The sequence below is a fragment of the Onychomys torridus genome, chromosome 11 (genome assembly GCF_903995425.1).
Source record: "Onychomys torridus chromosome 11, mOncTor1.1, whole genome shotgun sequence".
Lineage (NCBI taxonomy): Eukaryota > Metazoa > Chordata > Mammalia > Rodentia > Cricetidae > Onychomys > Onychomys torridus.
Window position 1 is genome coordinate 9,625,632 of NC_050453.1, and position 18,829 is coordinate 9,644,460.

Consider the following 18,829-nt stretch of genomic DNA (forward strand, 5'->3'; position numbering starts at 1 on the left):
GTCACTGGCCTATATCCAGACACACAGGAAAATTCAGACTTCAAATAACGTTTCCGGTTCTGTTGTTTTTAAGGAACTAGAAAATTTTTGTCATCAAGTCTCACAGGCAATGTGGAACTATAAAAAATATAAACTATGTAAAGGGCTAGAGAGATAGCTCAGAAGTTAAGAGCATTGACTGTTCTTCCAGAGGTCCTGGGTTCAATTCCCAGCAACCACAGGGTGGTTCACAACCATCTATAATGAGATATGGTGCCCTCTTCTGGCGAGTAAACATATATGCCAGAACACTGTATACATAATAAATAAATCTTTAAAATATATATATAAACTATGTAACATGATACATTATCTGCTAAGGCGAGATCTATGATAATTCTCAGTTTGTTTTACATGTATGATGGTGTCTAATTGCTGCATTGACCTTATGGGAGTTTGAAGGGCTTGTGTGTGTTTACCTTCTCTTCCCAAAGTTAGGAGATATGTAGGATGATGTCACTGTATCCAGGCAATTTTCTGGATGGTGGAGGGAAGGGAGTATGGAGAGAAGCAGGTAGTTTCTAACAGAAAAAGGAGCATGTGGTAGGTTCTAATACTCTAGGTCAGGATGCACTGGTACATTTAATATTCCCATGCAAAGGGAGAGAGTGGAATGAGGCTCATGGGGAGGTGTCAGACATGATTCCCAGATGAATTGAGACACAAAAATTTCCCTCAGTCAGAGGCTGGCCTCAGGATAGTGTTGCTTTGACTTGTAACTTTAAGGACACTAGGTGAAGAAAATCTACAGTGTACCTGCCTTTCAGCATGGGAGACATTTGAGTTTATTGAGTCATCTGAAGCACGGCTTGTAGGACTTTTCTGATGGATACAGAGACCTGGTGTACTCATTTATTATAACAATGAGATCATTGGAAGACCCATAAAACTGGGACTTGCTATCCAAGAGCAGATCTAGTTTGTTATCCAGTGGTTCCAAGCTTATTTAACAAGCCAGTTTTGACAAGTTGAATTTCTTTATAAGATGTTTGTTTAATTGTAGCAGAGCTGTCCTATCGTAAAAGTGTTTTCAACTGTGTGGACAGGACTGGGCCAGAGGCTTTTTCTAGCAAGACTTGTACATCTTTCAGATGAAGACATTCTGATTCCCATTTTTGTTTGGAGTCTATGACAAGATGCCAAAATTGCTATAGCCATGTCTAAAAATCAGGGAAGGAATGGGCAATGGAGGAGAAGAAACTACAGACAGGCCAGGAGTAAGAGCACTATAAATCTGCTTACAGATATGCCAAACATCCTACAGCCCTTCCTGAAGTGGTGGCAGGTTTGCACACGGTGCAGACAATGAGTTCTCAGTGAAAGTTCCCAGGTCAAAAGTTTATCACTGAATGGCGTTCTCGTCACTCCTTACGCTGTGTGAAGCATTCGAGCTTTAAGACCTTTCAAAGTTTAGTCCAAATCCCGTCTAAGGACCTTCACTGAGCCACATAACTTTCCTGAGTCTCATTTCCATGTGTCAATACAAAGAGAATACCTATTGCATAAGGCTTCTTTGATACCTAAAATATGGGTATTTTGAAAACAGCAAAATACTTGAATTGGAAACTATCATACTATCACTATCCCTAATGTATGCATGTTTTCAACTTGTACAAATAAGTGCCTGCAGATTCAGAGTGGAAGCTCCTGATGCCCTAAAGAAAGTATCCATTCCTTTGGCATGCATCTGAACTGGCATATAGTCTCCCTTCCTGTGTCAGAGAAATAAAAAATGATTAGCCCATAAAGATAAGGGCAAATGGAAGCAATCGCTAAAATTTCAATATATTTACTTTTGAAAATTGGAAGAGTGTGTGAAAAGACAGTGGGTAAGACAAAAGTTAAAGCTTTTACTCAACTCAAGGAAATGACAAGAAATAAGACAATTTACCCTGGAAACATTCAGAATTTAGATGATCTAAGTTAGAGCATGATTTAGGTTCACTTCTTTGCTTCCCCTTCGTGTTTCTATGTAGGTGTTTACTATGTGGCAGCCAGGTGACGCGCTGGCTCACTGTAAATACTGACAGGAAATTAATAAAAGTGATACTGTAAAACCATGAGCTGTATTGTTCACACAGCAAAGGTGGAAAACAAGATTAAAATAATTACTGAGGAAATTCAGACTCAATCCACTTAGCATAAAATTAGCAAAAGGCCTTTCTCAAATCATAGTTGACACAAATAATAATAAGCTTTTGGTTGGAGGGTTTTCTAAAGAAACAAACATAAAGCATTATTATATATTATTAGGGGTATTGTATGTGTGTGTGTGTAATGGGTGGGGTCACACATGTGCCCCCATTCATGTGTGGAGGTCAGAGGGAAACTCTGTGGAGTCACGTCTGCTGTTGACCTTCCACTGAGCCTTCTTATAGGCCCTCAAAGAAACAAATTTAATGTTGTAAATAAAACTCTTAAAAAAAAAAAACTTCTTTGAATACACAGGATCAACGAAGACTAAATTCAAGAGTAACTGAAAGAGAACCGACCACTCCAAGTAATCAGATCTCCTCTGCCAGGGAGGTAGTGTGCTCCAGTGCACCACTCATTAAGAGCAGCACAGAATACTCACACTGCAAATAAATGACGGTTGACAGTGCTTTACAAGTAGCTTGTTGCTAGAGAGGCATGAGCACAATGCCCAGAAAGCTGGAACAACAGAAACACACTTTAATACCCAAAGAAACAGAATGTGGTATAGCCATACAATGAAAGATTGCTCAGTCACAAAGAAAGGAAACAGCACTTATATGAGCCTCAAAAACTTTATATAAAGAAATAAACTAGGTAGATAAGGCCACATATCCTATGATTCCATTTATGTGAAATATTACAAAAAGAGCAAACCTAGGAAGTTAGTCAAGTAGAGATTGCCCAGGGTCTTTAGGGAGAGAAACAAGGTAATGGCCACTCATTGATATGGGGATCTCCTTTAGGGATGGGTGAAAGTGTTTTGGAGCTAAGTAGTTGGACAACATTATGAGTGTTTTTAATCTAACAGTCGATTCCACATTCTAATGGGAATTTCATTTTATGTGAATTTCACCTCACCTAATAGGTATGTAGGTGGGTAGACAGCTAGAGTCATGGATGGATAGAATGATAGATGCATAGGTGGAAAGATAAATGGGGAAAGAAGAAATATATGAACATGTAAACTCACCAAAGTGGTACACTGTGAATGAATTCTACAGGGCCCATATTCAACCAAGCTGTTGAAGGTAATGAGAGTCTGACAGCCACCAGTGATGTGCCCAACTCTATGGTGTGCCTCCCACTGGGGAATAAGCAGTGGAAACCACAATGTAACAGCTGCAGTAGACTAGGGAATGATGGCCTTTGAAATGACAAAGGGATTCTCAGGACCGGGATTCTCAGGACCAGCAAGATCACCACTAAACAATAGGAACTGTTTATAATTGGATGGGGAATTTCACTTTCAGTATTAGGAATGGACCCCAAGACTTCAAACATGTTATACAAGTCCTTCACCAATGAGCTACACTCCCCAGCCCCACAAAGAAATGTTTGATTGTTCTCACACAAGATAATAACACTTCATTTCAGACCCAATTAAAACCAAACTCAGTTTACACATTTAAAACAGCATATCGGTTCAGCTTGGGTGAAATCTGCAGCTTCAGAAATCTGCAGTAAGAACCCTCCCAGGCTTGCTAGGGACAATGAGGGGAAAGTGCTCTGTTTTCTCACACACTGTATCTGAACTCAGTGTCTCCTGCACCACACACTGAACACAATAGAAGCCTTCCTCCTTGATGAAAACAGCAGAGTGGGCAGTGTTGCTTCTGCTTCTTCCTATTGGTCAGAAAAAGGCATGTGACACATCCCATCCCAAGTGGAACTAGACTGTGAACTCTTTACTGTCTGCTCAGCCAACTCTCCATCCCAGGGAAAATGTCTTCTGCTCCACTGTTTTGTCTTAACCCCTCTCTTTGCACAGTAACCTGTGACTCGTTCTATACTTTCATGGCTCATCACCTCTGCTTTGTCACACTTTGTTGTCTTAATTACTTTCTCATTGCTATGATAAAACAGCCTTACAAAGACAAATTAAGATGGAAACACTTTGGCTTACAATTTATTTTGGCTTATGGTTCCGGGGAATCCAGTGCATCATGGGGTTGTGGGGAGGACAGGCTGGGAAGGTGTGATGTCAGGAGCAGAGGGCTAGTTGGCCACACTGCATCTGAACCCAGAAAACAGATGATGAACCCATGCCACTGTTGAGTTCCTTTTCTCTACTTATAGAGTCCAGACTCCCAGTCAAGGAATGGAGCCACCCACAGTGGGCAGGTTTCCCTACCTTAATAACACAATCAAGACAATCCCCCCAGGCATGCCCAGATACCCATCTGCCAGGTGATTTGGATTCTGTCAAGTTTTCAACACTCACAATCTCCTTTTCACACTTTCTTCCACATTTTTCCATTCACCCTCTTTTCTCTTCATTGAATAAAACTACAATACAATCGAGATCAGGAAAGGTAAGGAAGGAAGACATCTTCCCCCAGGACAGCCACATAACATGTCTTCCACATATCCACTCAGATTCATTCTTCAGTGGTTTGAGTAGGAATGGCTCCCATAGACTCATGTGTTGGAATGCTTGGCCTTGAAGTGGTACTATTAGTGTGGTGTTGGAGGAAGTGTGTCACTGGGAGTGGGCTTTGAGGTCTCAGATCCTCATGCCACACCCAGTGTTGCCCTCGCCTCCTGCTGCCTGTCAATGCAGATGTAGAACTTTCAGCTCCTTCTATAGCACCACATCTGCCTACAAACTGCCATGTTTCTCATCATGATGATCATGGACTAAAGCTCTGAACTTGTAAGCCAGTCCCAATTAAGTGTTTTCCTTTATAAGAGGTGCCATGGTCATGATGTCTCTTCACAGCAGTCAAAACCCTAGCTGAGAGAAGCACTGTATGATTCACGATTGGGTATCTCTCTCTGTTCAGCATCCCTCTAGAGATGACTTTGGCCTCACAATGATATTCTTTGTCTTAACCACAGAATAATAGACGAGGAGGTATGCCAAAGACTTGCTGCTCAGACCTGCCCCCTCTGTCTTAGGAGATCTATTCAATAGCGTTCATCAACCTGACAGGACCCTTTCAAAGTGGCTGCTATTGCTGCCTCGTTCCACCCATGAGTCAGAGTTGCTCATTCCCAGAGAGCGCTGGGAGAAGCCACAGTCATTTCACCAAAGCAGATGGACAGACAGAAAATGGGGAATGAAAGCTGCTTCACAATGTCCTGTCTTTTGAGATGCACACAGAAACAAGAGCACATTGCAGTCCTGGTACAGCAACAACAACAAAAGCATACCACCAAGAATCAAGAGGATGCCAAGCAACAGTTGGCAGGTTTTCTGAGTTTTGCTTTTGTTTTATGAAACTATATATGCTTGTAGAATACAATCAGTATTCACCTAAAAAGGAACTTTCATGAGCTTAATAGTTTATGAACTTTAAATCTGCCAAAAATTGGAAATGATCAAGATGCAAGGAAGGAAATAAACCTTGGCATAACCAGCCAATGAAAGAGAATTCAGTTCCAAGCAGGAGTAGGCACCCATCTCACACCTATTGGTGAAATTATTAAGGCCACTGCACGTAGTTAAAAGGGAGGTTTATTTTGTGGGGTAACTTACAAATGAAGGGATAGGTTGCAGGGTCTGGGAAAGGTATGGCGCAGTCCGGCAGTGTTCTCTGGAGAACTCTGCTCGGTCTACCTCCAGTGTCCAGGGTCCCAGAACCAAGAGAGACCTCTCCTCTCGATCCTGGGTCTTCCACTTCCTCTCTCAGCCCCGCCTTGTGGGCGTGACCATTACCGAAGCCTCAATGGGGGTTGGAACTTCCAGGCCAATGCTGGGATGGCTACCCACTACACACACCCATACTCAGGCAAGAAATTCTAATTAAACTCAATGGATTATACCTAAAAAGAAGGCATGAAAATGGGATGGAGACTTGTAAAAAGAAAGATGACAGGAGGATGGGGAGGAAGAGGAGAGTGGTATGGGGAGTGAAGGCTTAAATCCATTCTATAAATGTATAGTCTGTCAAACAATTTTTTAAAAGTCATATGGAGTCATTTGTGGTTTTATGTACATCACAGGTACACAAGAGCCTGCAGAAGCCAGAAGAGGGCATCAGAGAACTGTAGTTGCAGTTGAGAGTCGGTGCTGGGAACTGATCCCAGCTCCTCTGGAAGAGCAGCCAGTGATCTTAACCACTGATCTACCAATCAATCTACCTCAAGACCCAATGATAACCAAGGAATGCTCAATCATACCACAAGTACACTTGCTCAACTATGTTCATAGCAACATTATTAGTGATAGCCAGAACCTGAAAACAACCTAGATGCCCCTCAACTGAAGAATGGATAAAGAAAATGTGGTACATATACACAATGGAGTATTACTCAGCTGTAAAAAAAAAAATGGCATCATTAAGTTTGCAGGCAAATGGATGGAACTAGAAAATATCATCCTGAGTGAGGTAACCCAGACTCATAAAGAAAAACATGGTATGTACTCACTCATAAGTGGATACTATATGTAAAGCAAAGGATAACCAGACTATAACCCACAGCTCCAGAGAAGCTAGGTAACAAGGAGGACCCTAAGAGAGATGCATGGATTTTCCTAGGAAGGGGAAACAGATGAAATCTCCATGAGCAAACTGGGGGTGAGGGGCAATAGATGGGAGGAGATGGGGGATGAGAACATAAGGGAATGGAATGATGGAGCCTGGGGAGGGATGGAGTGGGAGAGCAATGAAAGTGATATCTTGATAGAGGGAGACATCATGGGGATAGGGAGAAACCAGGTGCTAGGGAAGTTTCCAGGAATCCACAAGGATGACCCCAGACTAGACTACTAGCAGTAGTGGAGAGGGTGCCTGAACTGGCCTATCCTGGTAATCAAGTTGGTGACTACCCTAACTGTCATCACAGAACCTCCATCCAATAACTGATGGAAGCAGATGCAGAGATCCTCAGCCAAGCACCAAGCCAAGCCCCAGTTAAAGAGAGGGAAGAGGGCTTATATCAACAAGGGCATCAAGACCATGATAGGAAACCTACAGAGAACCAAACCAAGCTAGTGGGAACTCATGAACTTTAAAGCAACAGCTGTGGAGCCCCCATGGGACTGGACGAGGCCCTCTGCATAAGCAAGATAATTGTGTAGCTTGATCTGTTTGAAGGGCCCCTGGCAGTGGGATCAGGATCTATCCCTGGTGCATGAGCTGGCTTTGGATCCTATTACCTATGGTCGGACACCTTGCACAGCCTTGATGCAGGGGGAGGGGCTTGGACCTGCCTCAACTGAATGTACCAGGCTTTGCTGACTCCCCATGAGAGGCCTTTTGGAGGAGGGTATGGGAGGTGGCAGGGGATGATGGGAGGGGAGTGGGAGAAGGGATGAGAGGGGGATCTGTGGTTGCTATGTAAAATAAATTTTAAAAATTCTTAATAAAGCAAAGAACTCTAAAAATAAAAACTCAAAAGAAGAAGAAGAAAAAGAAGAAGAAGAAGAAGAAGAAGAAGAAGAAAGAGAGAGAGAGAGAGAGAGAGAGAGAGAGAGAGAGAGAGAGAGAGAAGCATCATTGAGATGAAATCTTCTGGAAACTATTTCCAGAGTCAGTACACAGAAGTTACAAAAAAAAGTCATACAGAAACTTTAAGCTTACATTAAAGGAAGGTAATCTGCAGTAATCTGCAGTCTCCATGATCTATGAAGCCAGGGTATAGAGACAGTAAATAAAATAAAAAATAAATGAAATTGAGGACTTATCAGAGTTCCAAGGAGGGATTAGTAAACTGAGCACAGAATTACAGCAGTGAATACGCACTATATGATATTATGGGTACACATGCACTCTGTGATATCATGATACATATGCACTGTGTAACACTGTGGGTACATACACACTGTATGATGTCATAGGTACATATGCACTGTGTGATGTCACATGTACATATGCACTGTGTGATGTCACAGGTACATACACACTATGTGATGTCACAGGTACATACATACTGTGTGATATCATGGGTACATCTGCACTGTGTGATGTCACGGATAGATGATCTTTGTCTGCTCAGATCCATGGGATAGACATGACCATGAGTGAACTAGCAGGTACCATTCAGATCTGGACTGACAAGGATGTCTCAAAGGTAAGGGATGTTGACAATTGGGAAAGGCTGTGTGTGTGTGTGTGTGTGTGTGTGTGTGTGTGTGTGTGTGTGTGTGCACGCGCGCGCACACATGTGTGTATGTGCATGTGAGAGAGACTAGGTTTTCTATTTAATTTCACCATGAACCTAAATAGGCTCTGAAGCACTATCCTAAATGTTTAAATGTTTCTAAAAATCACATTTACTTCAACATGTGAGTATTCTAATAGAATTAAGCTTTCAAGTGAGCTGATGCCTCTCAATATGACATTTGTCACAAAGTGCCACAAGGGATGTTCTCATTTAAACCATTCTGCTTGGACTGGGTGAGCAAACACTCAACTCTTACTGGATGTGTGGTAAACACTGACCACATTCCGCCCCGGGATGGTATGCAGGACTATGTGTCTCCAGTCTCTCCTGGCTTTCTCTGGCTGTCATAACCCACTTTCAGAGGCACAGGGCCTTGGGATGTGCACATGAGAAGTGTGTCCAAGGGCACAAGCTTAGGAAGAATAAGGGAGCAAAGCCAACTTCGGCAAGAGTCAAGAGTGTGTGCTTCATGCCAAAACCTCAGCAGCACCCATGCTTCATGCTCCTTAGAAAGCTCGAGAGAGTGGGGCCAGAGCAAACGTGGTTGCTATGCACATGCCATGGACTTCACATTACATAAGTGTTGTATTTTTGCACATGTGTGTGATATATGTATTTATTGGTTTGGTGTGTGTGTATATGAAATGTGAGGTATTTGTGTGTGTGTGTGTGTGTGTGTGTGTGTGTGTGTGTGTGTGTGAAGGCCGAAGGATGTCTTTGCTGATGGCTCTCTACCTTCACCATTTGAGACAGAGTCTCTCCCAGAAGGTGATCCATTTGGCAAGGCTGTTTGGCCAGTGATCTTCAGAGATCTGTCTCCTTCTTCCCTATGCTGGGGACAAGAGGAACATACATTCAACTCACAAGACTTTCACATATGTAATGGGCATCAGAACTTAGGACCTTGTGCTTATGAGGTTGGCACCTTAACTCTTGAATCATCTCCCCAGCCATTGGGCTATTTGGAAAATACCAAAAGACATTATAGGCATGTATGAAAATACCATAGCAATTAACACATGTTAATAAAATAAAAAAATAATTTAATTTTACTTAATTACATTTTAAAATACAACTTATTTAATTTAAAATTTAGAATATTTTTAAATAAAAATGTTTTAATGAAAACAATTATATTTTATATTTAGAGATTCCTGGGTCCCTGTGGAGGAGCTACTGGCAGATGGGGGCATCAGAGCTGGAGATACCCAATCTGCTTCAGACTTTTGCGGTGGCCTCTGATCCCAACCACGAGATGTGTATTGTCAACATCACTAAGATTATCATGGGCCTACTGTACGGGGGCCATTCAACAGCTCTGCCACCCCAGGACTCTGCTCTCCTAAATAGTTCCTAAGGTTTGAGATTCATTGGCCCTTGACCATTTCTTTCTCAGACTGCAAAACCATGTCCTAGCATCATATAGGGTGGGACAGTCCACAGGGGTGGCGGGGGCAACGGAGATGCAGACCACTTCCTTGACAGATGAAATGAAAGCAGCTCTTCTCTACAGCGTGGCGACATTTCTAGTCTTAGAAAACTATGTAAGGCTGACAAGAGAAAGTGAGGCTGGTGGGAGAGGAAGTACAGATGGGGAGAGATGTGTGGCTACCATGTGAAATATTATACTAAAATAATCCCCTTATCTAAATTTATAATTGTAATGCTTGCTTGCCTGGCAGACCATTGAAAATATAGACTCTCTCCTCTGTCCTGTCTCTGAGTGTGGCAGCTTAGTGTACTCATGCTATTGGAATCACTGTTTTCCTCATCTGTCACATTTTGTTCTTTATTTAAATGCAGAAATCAGGAAGTTCACATTGAAATTAAACACCTTGTTTCCTATGGCAGAAAGCCAGAAAGAATTTGTCTTTGGAGGCTGAGTGCAAAACACAAAACGATGTTTTTATATAGTGTCTTTCCTACTTAATTTCACCAAGTGATTAGTAACTGATTTTGACTGAGCCCCCAGACACAGGCATATACAGAAAACAAATGGCTTGGGAATGCTAATAGATGACACACTAAGAATGGAAATAATACTGGTTGAAACTGTTTGCATCTGAAATAGGGCAACTAGGATCAGAGAGCTCAGGTCCCGAGAAAGAAGGTGCCCTTGGAAAAGAGACTGCTAGCCTGTCCTGGGACTGGAGGCATGGCTCCCTGCCCCGCCCCTCAAGCCTTCTCAAGTCTCTAGGTGTGGCATATGAATCACATGCTGTGAGTTCCATGGGCTGATTCCTGAGAGATGGCCAGCATTTAGATGATCCTGGAAGCAGCCTATCTATTTCCTCATTCTGTTCTTCAAGTGAAATGGAGAATGGATGAGAAAAGACTGATCAGGTCTCATGCCATGAAGAATGAGTCATTTGACAGAAGGGCTATAGCCTTGAACTCAGCCACATATGCCCCTCTTAACTGCTGTTAATCACGTTAACCAGGCACTGGGAAGCCAGGTACTTAACATCTATGTCTCTAGGACATCTGCCTTTGTCAGAGTTGTCAAGTCTCTGTACTGTTACGTTTTTCTTGGCCTCCCTTAATTAGTCAAAATCCTTGCAGATTTTTTTAAAATACAAAATGTCCCCTCTTCTCTTCCATTCTATTCAGAGGTGTGTGATTTTTCCTAAATTACTGTTTACATCATGTCAATTTCTGTACTTAATAGAGAATGTCGTGTATCCTCTTGACCCTGCCATCCAAGAGGCAGCATGACCATGATCCTCCATTACTTCTGTCTGACAAGTGAGATGAAACCCCTGTTTTGATCAGAAGGACTTACCTAGACACTTCTTTTTCTCACTATTATTCCTGAGGCTGAGGCACTGAATTATTGTCTCTCAAAACCCACTTTCCTTCATGTTTGATTCCAATCCTCTGTGATGAGTTTTTCTTATGGCATCATGGCTAACACACAGAATTGGAGTTTAGCCTCCTCATAGATGTTGCACAGATATTGATGAGGAGTGCCATGACACAGGTTTAGAGGAAAGTGTTCTTGGAATCAGGGAGAGAAAGATCTACTATGCAGAGGAAAAAGTGGACTGCAATATGGTCTACACAGAGGTTTCCTCCTGGGAATTTTGGAGCTTGGAGGGCCTTCCCTGGGTTCCAGGCCAACACCGAGTATAAAGCATAAGTGAAGCAGCTTATTTTTCCAATGGCAATCTATGGATATGTCTGCATTATTCCTCTGCTCCTAGGGAATGCATGACTTCCATAGTCTTCCTCATCTCTGGGCAGCAAACTACAACAGTCATTAGATACCATGTGAGCTTACACTGGCCATTTCACCAGCTTCTGTGTGATTCCCAATAAGGTTCTTGTTTCATCTCTGCTCCTGGAGCTTATTTCACAAGAACAGAAGAAACAGAAAATACCAAAGGTATACCATGACTCCAGGCTAACATTTGCCCACTTCCTTCAACTTTTCTTCAGGGTCTTAATTCAACTGGCAAGATAGTTAGAGCCTTTATTCCTAGGTCTCTGCATCATTCCGTTCCCATTATCTCACAAACTACAGCTCACAATGCCAGTGTTCCACATGTCATTATATGTATCTAACACACCCTAGTCTACATAATCTAACACAAAATTCTTACTGTGCACTTTAAAGATCTTGGCAACATCACCTTCAAGAGCCCCCCTCTATTTTTTTTAACTCTCCCAACCTTCTAGTTCTCAGATGATGCCATCTTTCCCAGTGAATGACTTCCGTGCTACACATTTCTGAGCTTTCTCTTTGTGAAAACATCTTTCCCTTCATTTTACCAGTTGGCACCTACTTGGTATTAATTCAATATAAAATATATTATAATGATAACTCATATATGGTAAGGATTTCCTAAATTCCAAAGTAGTTTTACATCCACCAGATGTCACAAAAGTAGCACCTCATATTCTGGAAATGTGTGAGCAAATAATCTTAATAAAATACTAACTTCCAGGAGGCCATTCTGGTATCTGGGTCATGTCCCAGATATTATTCTTGCAGGGTTCCTGGAGACCATGCATCTCAGTAGATGGTTAAAATGTTTATGCTAAGGTAGTCAGATATACACCTGGTCATGAGTACCATGCTAAGGTAGCCAGGCATACAGCTTCTCATGAGTAGGGCACAGGAAAGGGAAGGTGAGGTTCTACCTACACAGTGGGTTGTTTATTTGGGCTTTTGCCCAAGAGGTACAGGGGGCCTTGGAGACACCTGCAGAGGGAATTAGCCATTACCCAAGCATATCTGTGAAAGGAACAGGCTCTTGGAAGAAAAACAGCAGTGTGAAGACGGGTAGCTTGAAGCAGAGTAGAGACGCTAACCAAACACCCTTTTTCTATGAGTCACCCTTTATAGGGCTTTCTTAAATTTTTTTGTTTTAAAAAATTATGATTTAAAAGGCTCAAACAGCCTAGGGAAGTAAATCCATGCATATTTCCAACATTAGTCAATATTTACTAAGACATCATAGGTTACAACAAATGAAACTTTTTGGCTCTCTCACTGAAATTTTCTGGCCAACCATGTTAGTGACTATTCCTACATAGTTTATAACTGTTTCTTCACCTCTCTCAAGCAACTGAAGTGCAAACCCGAAAGACTTAGGCATGTACTTCATAAACCAGGGTCTTTGAAAAATGTATCTAAGATTGAGGAATGGATCAATGATGTGAACAGAAGACCCTAGACATGGCCACTAATATCTTGGGAAAGTGAGCTAGGTTTCTCCTTGTTTGAAGTAGAATTCCTTCTTATGAACCTGGGCACCCTCAGAGAAAATGCTTTATAGTCCAAAGCAATGTTTACTTTGGATTCTGTTTCTCTTTTAGTTTTCACTTGTGACCTTAGGAGTGAGCTCACAATTGGAAGCAAATCTGCCTTCTGTCTCTACTATTAAATAATTACCTACCCACTAAAAAAACCACACAGAACTCATAGTGACTTTGTCCCAAGGAGATGCTTTGTGGAATTGTAGAAATTGTATTTATGATTTTTGCAGATTTCAGCTCAACTGAGATAGTTTAATGAGGGTAGTTGAGTTCTTAGTAAATAGAATGCAACTAGTATCCAATTTTGTTCTGTAGCATGCTGAGTTCACTGAGTGACCCAACAAGGATCTCTGACAATAGAGAAGACGGACCACTTTTGATATCATGATTGTGTTTGGCAGGTGTCTCAGACTGAAACCCTGCCTCAGCCCTTTTTTAAGAACTGCATCTTCATCTTGAAACATGAGAAGGTCTCCTGAATGGCTCACTGAGTCAAGCAGAACCTAACTTGGCAAATGGCAGTTGTGGATTTTCATTGGTAGTGATTGAATACTGTTTGGAGGCTTCAGTTTCAGAGTCATCAAAGGAACCCAGTGCTTCTCATTAATGGGTTTATTGAAGACACCAACACATTGGAATGACATTTCTGAATCCTCATGAAGACGAGGAGGTTATAGAAGAAACTCATATGTATTTGCTCATAGACTTCATAATAAACATATTGCTCTATGAAAAATCTCTCTCTCTTTCTATCCTCTCTTCTCCACATTCTCACTTCCTGTCTTCCTCTTCTTACCACCTGGGATGTGTCATGGATTCGCCAGGCAGGCAAATGAGGGAGCATCATTTTGAAAATGTATTTCTGACATCCTCATGCTTTTGAGCATTCACAAAACATTTCGAGAGAGAATTTTAAAGGATGCCTAAGGTGCAGCAGCTCAAGCTTTGCACAGGGGCAGGAACCACATCCTTGAGGTCACTTTCTTCTAAACTGATGTATTCTTTCCAGAGTGATAATAATCTTTTTTTGAAATGCAGGTCTAAGACGGAAGGAATTTTGATCTGGAAGAGTAATATAAATTAGCTTTGACTGCCAGTTTCCACCGATTATGACTTTCCAGGCGGAATTCCTGCAAATGCTTGAGGCATGACCTCCAGCGAAAAAATAAAACCCCTTTAAAAACTTGTTGAGAAATTCCAGATAACTTTCACAAGAGACTTAATTTTAGAGCATTAACACAACCTTGGTTGGGAAGATAAAACTACAATGCAGTTATTTGGTAAAAGTCATTACTTCATGATGAAGTCATTGGAGATTATTTTACTCTGCTTATCTGAGCCTCTTTTTGTCTCCTCTCTCTTTCTTTTAAACTTGGGTCCTTTCCCCTAAAACTAATTTTATTATACATTACTCACTGCACTCTGGATTCACCCTTATAAAAGTATAAAGTGTTTCAACAGATAGCCAGTTGGAGGTTATCTGAGTCTCAACCATCCAGGATGAGCAAACACTATTATGGCCTATTACATCTTAGTAATATGTATTGTGCATTATCACATGCACTTGGGTTTGGAAACCACAAAAAAAGCTTAAACAATATTACATAATTGCAAATAGTTAGAAAAGAAGATTTTGCATGTTCTCATCACAAAGAAATAATAAATGTTTGAGATGACGGATAGCCTAGATACCCTGATCTGATCCCTACAAAATGTACAAATGTGCAGAAGCATAACACTGTACCCCATAAAGATGTATGCTATCTGTCAATCACAAACATTGTGTAAGGGGTCTGGGGCATTGGCTTAGGAGCTAAGAATGCTTGCTGTGCTTGTGCAGGACTCAAATTCAGTTTTCAGCACCCTTGCTGTGGCTCACAGCTAGTTCCAGGAGACCCAATGCCCTCTTCTGGACTCCACAGGCACCATCTACTAGTGGTGCACACACATACATGCAGGCAAAATACTCACATGTAAAACAGAGATTAAGGAGGCTTCAAAAATAATTTTCCAAAATATTATTTAAAAAGCAACAAATGAGAACGAACTGGCTCAGAGAGACGCCTGTGTGTTTTGAGAAGACAGTTAGGTATGGCAAGGTGAAGATATGAATACTAGGACTTGGGGGGGCCTTATAGGCTGTGGTGTGACCATGTGTCACCCCATTGGAGAGAGGAGGAGAGTTGGAATCAGAAAGCTGAGGTGCTCCATCCAAGAGCTCATGACTTAAACAGTTGCAGTGGCCACAGTTCCCATCCAGGAACATCTGACTGTACAGTTGGTTTTCTTCCCACTGCAGAGTGTCGCTGCTCCTTGAGCCGCCTTAGATGGGAAAACACAGAGACTATGGCCACAGGTGCAAAACATATCAGTGGTTCAGCATGGAGCCAAGAGAAAAGGCTGTTACTGCCCACTACTTTTTCCTGAAATTTTAACTTCTTGAAAGCTGGTTTTTAAAAATCCACTTTTCTTGATTATATCTAAATACAATGAGAAAAGCCATCATGAGTTATTATCTTTTGAGGCATTTATATGAAGTTTGGAATATTTTGTCGCTGCAACAAATATATCTGACAGCTGGGGGAACACAGGGAAGGAAGGGTTTGTTCCAGCTTACAGTTCAGTGGTCCGTTATGGCAGGAATGTCTTTCTTTGCCCTGGGAGTTTCATGTGACTGGTCACACTGCGTCTACAGTCAGGAAGCAGAGTGCTATGAATGTTCATGGTCAGCTGACTTTCTCCAGTTTGTGAAACCCAGGACCCCAGCCTGTGGGATAGTGCAGCTGATATTTAGGGTGGGACTTCCCACTTCAGCTGAGCAAGCTCAGAGGCCTATCTCCTGGTTATTCTAGATCTTGTCCAACTGACAATCAATATTAAATATGGCAATTACCTCACAAATACAATGGTTATTTTTAGCATGGAGTACCACCCACCAATCCATTTAATTTTCTTCATTTTTCACATGAGCTTCATGAGCAGGGAGGAAAGAGATTTATAAAAGAAGGATACATAGGGTTGATGGTGTAGCTTAGTAAAAGAATGCATGGCATATTCAAGGTACTGGGAGAATCAATGCCCACCACCAAATTATTAGTTAATTAATCAAATAAAAATGAAGAAGGGGTTATTATGGACCTGTAAGATTCCTTATACTAAAATTTTCTGATTTTTAGAGGGCTTGATAAGCTAGTCATGAAAATTATATTTTAGATCATTATTTTTACTTTTTAAAAATATTCTCATTATACTTGCTGGAATATGTACAAATGGTTTGTTTTTCAAATAATATCTCTTAATATTAATTCTTTAGCAATAACATTCTACAGTATTAATTACATTATATAAACCTTTACTGATCATGTTATTACTCAAAACATCAGGGATATAGAAATGATTAACAGCCCTGGGGCACTCATATCAGTGCAAAAACAACAGGTACAAAACAATATAATTGTGGCTGGGAATGCTGAGGGCCCAGTCTACATAAAAATATATAAAAGCATAACCATGTTTCTGAATTTCCCAGAGGTTCAGAAATTAGAATTACATGAAAGAAAACTGAGTTAGACTATTAACAGGTTGTAACAACAAAGCATAAGCAAAGATACAAAGTGATTTGGTTCCATTTAGATAATGCTGTTTCCTTTTAATATATGAATTCATAAATCTTCCCCCAGAAAAAAATCTAACACACTGTCACACATATTTGCTTTTTGATCTCGGCTTGGGGATAAGCAAAGAGGCAGGTAACTTCATGATTTCTCATGTATGGATGAATGTCTGTCATCACTCAAGATCATTCTCAAAAAATGTAACAAAATTATATGCATCAAAAAATTCTTCAGTATTCTTCTTCTGTTGTTAACTGATCTCCTTTTTCCCCCCTTTTATTAAAAATAGACTTTTTATTCACATAATACATCCTGGTTACAGTTCCCTTCCTTCAACTCCTTCTGGCTCTTACGCACCTCCCCTCTCATCCAGATCCACTCCCTTTCTGTCTTTTATTAGAAAACAAACAGGTTTCTATGGGAATATAATATAATGTAATTAAGATAATACATATGATAAAGCAAAAACTAACACATTGGAATTGACCAAAACAAACAAACAGAAGAAAAGGAACCCAAGAAAATGCACAAAGAACAAAGACCCTCTTGTTCACACACCCAGGAATCCCATAAAAACACTGAACTGGAACCCATACTATATATGCAGAGGACCTGCAATATAAAGAGAGAAAGAATGACTACGTAAAAATTAAATAATAATAATGGTAATAATGATAATAATAATAATAATATTTTTAAGTTAAAAAGAGCCCTGACATGACATTATGGAATGAGGAACCTTCAAAGATGCCATTGAGTTCATTTTCTGTTGGCCATCTACTGTTAGTTGTACCGCCTAGCCTTATGAGTAGTTTATTTCCATGGTAAGACTCCATTGGAGAAAACTAAATTTTCATTTGCAAGTGGTTATCAATTGGAGATTGATTCTGGGTTATGGGTGGAAGCATGTGTCCACTTCTCCTTTCAACTTTAGACCACCAAAAGGTGTACGTGCTGCTCCAGTCTCTGTGAGCTCATATGTCTGTTAACCGTGTTTTCTTGGTGTCTTCCATCCCCTCTGGCTCTTACACCCTTTCCACCTCCCCCTCCATAGGATTCCGTGAACCCTCAAGGGAGAGATTTGAAGGCAATATCCCATTTAGGGCTGACTGTCCATAGTCTCTCACTCTTGCAAAGTCTGCTGTGGGTCTCTGTATTTGTTCCATCTGCTGGGAGGAGGCTTCTCTGATGATGGCTGAAGAAGACACTAACCTATGAGTATAGCATAATGTCATTAGGAATAATTTTATCACTGTGTTTCTGAGGGGTTTTTTTTGTTGTTTGTTTTTAGATGAGCAATATTTCATTTTACCCTAGTTCTCTGGGATATCTAGTGTCAGGTTCTTTGGCACCTAAACAGTGTCAGGTATGGGTTCCATCTTGTGAGTGGGTCTTCAGTCAAATCAGATGTCACTTGGTTACTCCCACAAGCTTTGTTCCACCATTGTGCTAGCATATACACACCATGGTAGACCAAGGGTTGATATTTCCACTTGTCTTTTGGTAGTATGCAGAGTACCTTCTAGTACCAAAGATGCTAAAATGCAGGGCTGAGAGATCTATGTAGGTACCAGCTCAAGTTCTCCATATTCAATGGGTTGTATAAAGGGTTTTTTTTCCAGCAAGGGGGCCTTGCCAAGGTTTGTGATGAGAAATCTATAGTCTTGGCAATAGCCAGGGTTGTTTGGGGGTTACCATGAGACCCCTTTGGCCCTCAACTCAATAAAATGTAACCCAATCCTGGTACTGAAAGCTTCATTTAGTGACAAGAGATGGCCAGTTGAGTCTCGATTTCTACTGTTATTTGGTGATTTCATTTAAATTGCCTCCATATATTTATATATTTTAGGAATTCTCTACTGTATTAGGTTTCCATACTACCCCTCAAATGGCCCTTCATTTTAGCTGTCTCTCTGTGTATTTCCTCCTTACCTTCTTCCCCCTTCCTTTCTCCACTTGAACCTCTCACCCCAGTTTTTCCTCCAATCTATCCATATATATCCATTCTATTTCCCTTTCCTAAGGAAATCTATCACCCTACCCACCTTCCCTTACTCTATACTTAAGCTCTGTGTTTCCATGGATTGTAGCTTGGTTTTATTGACTTAAAA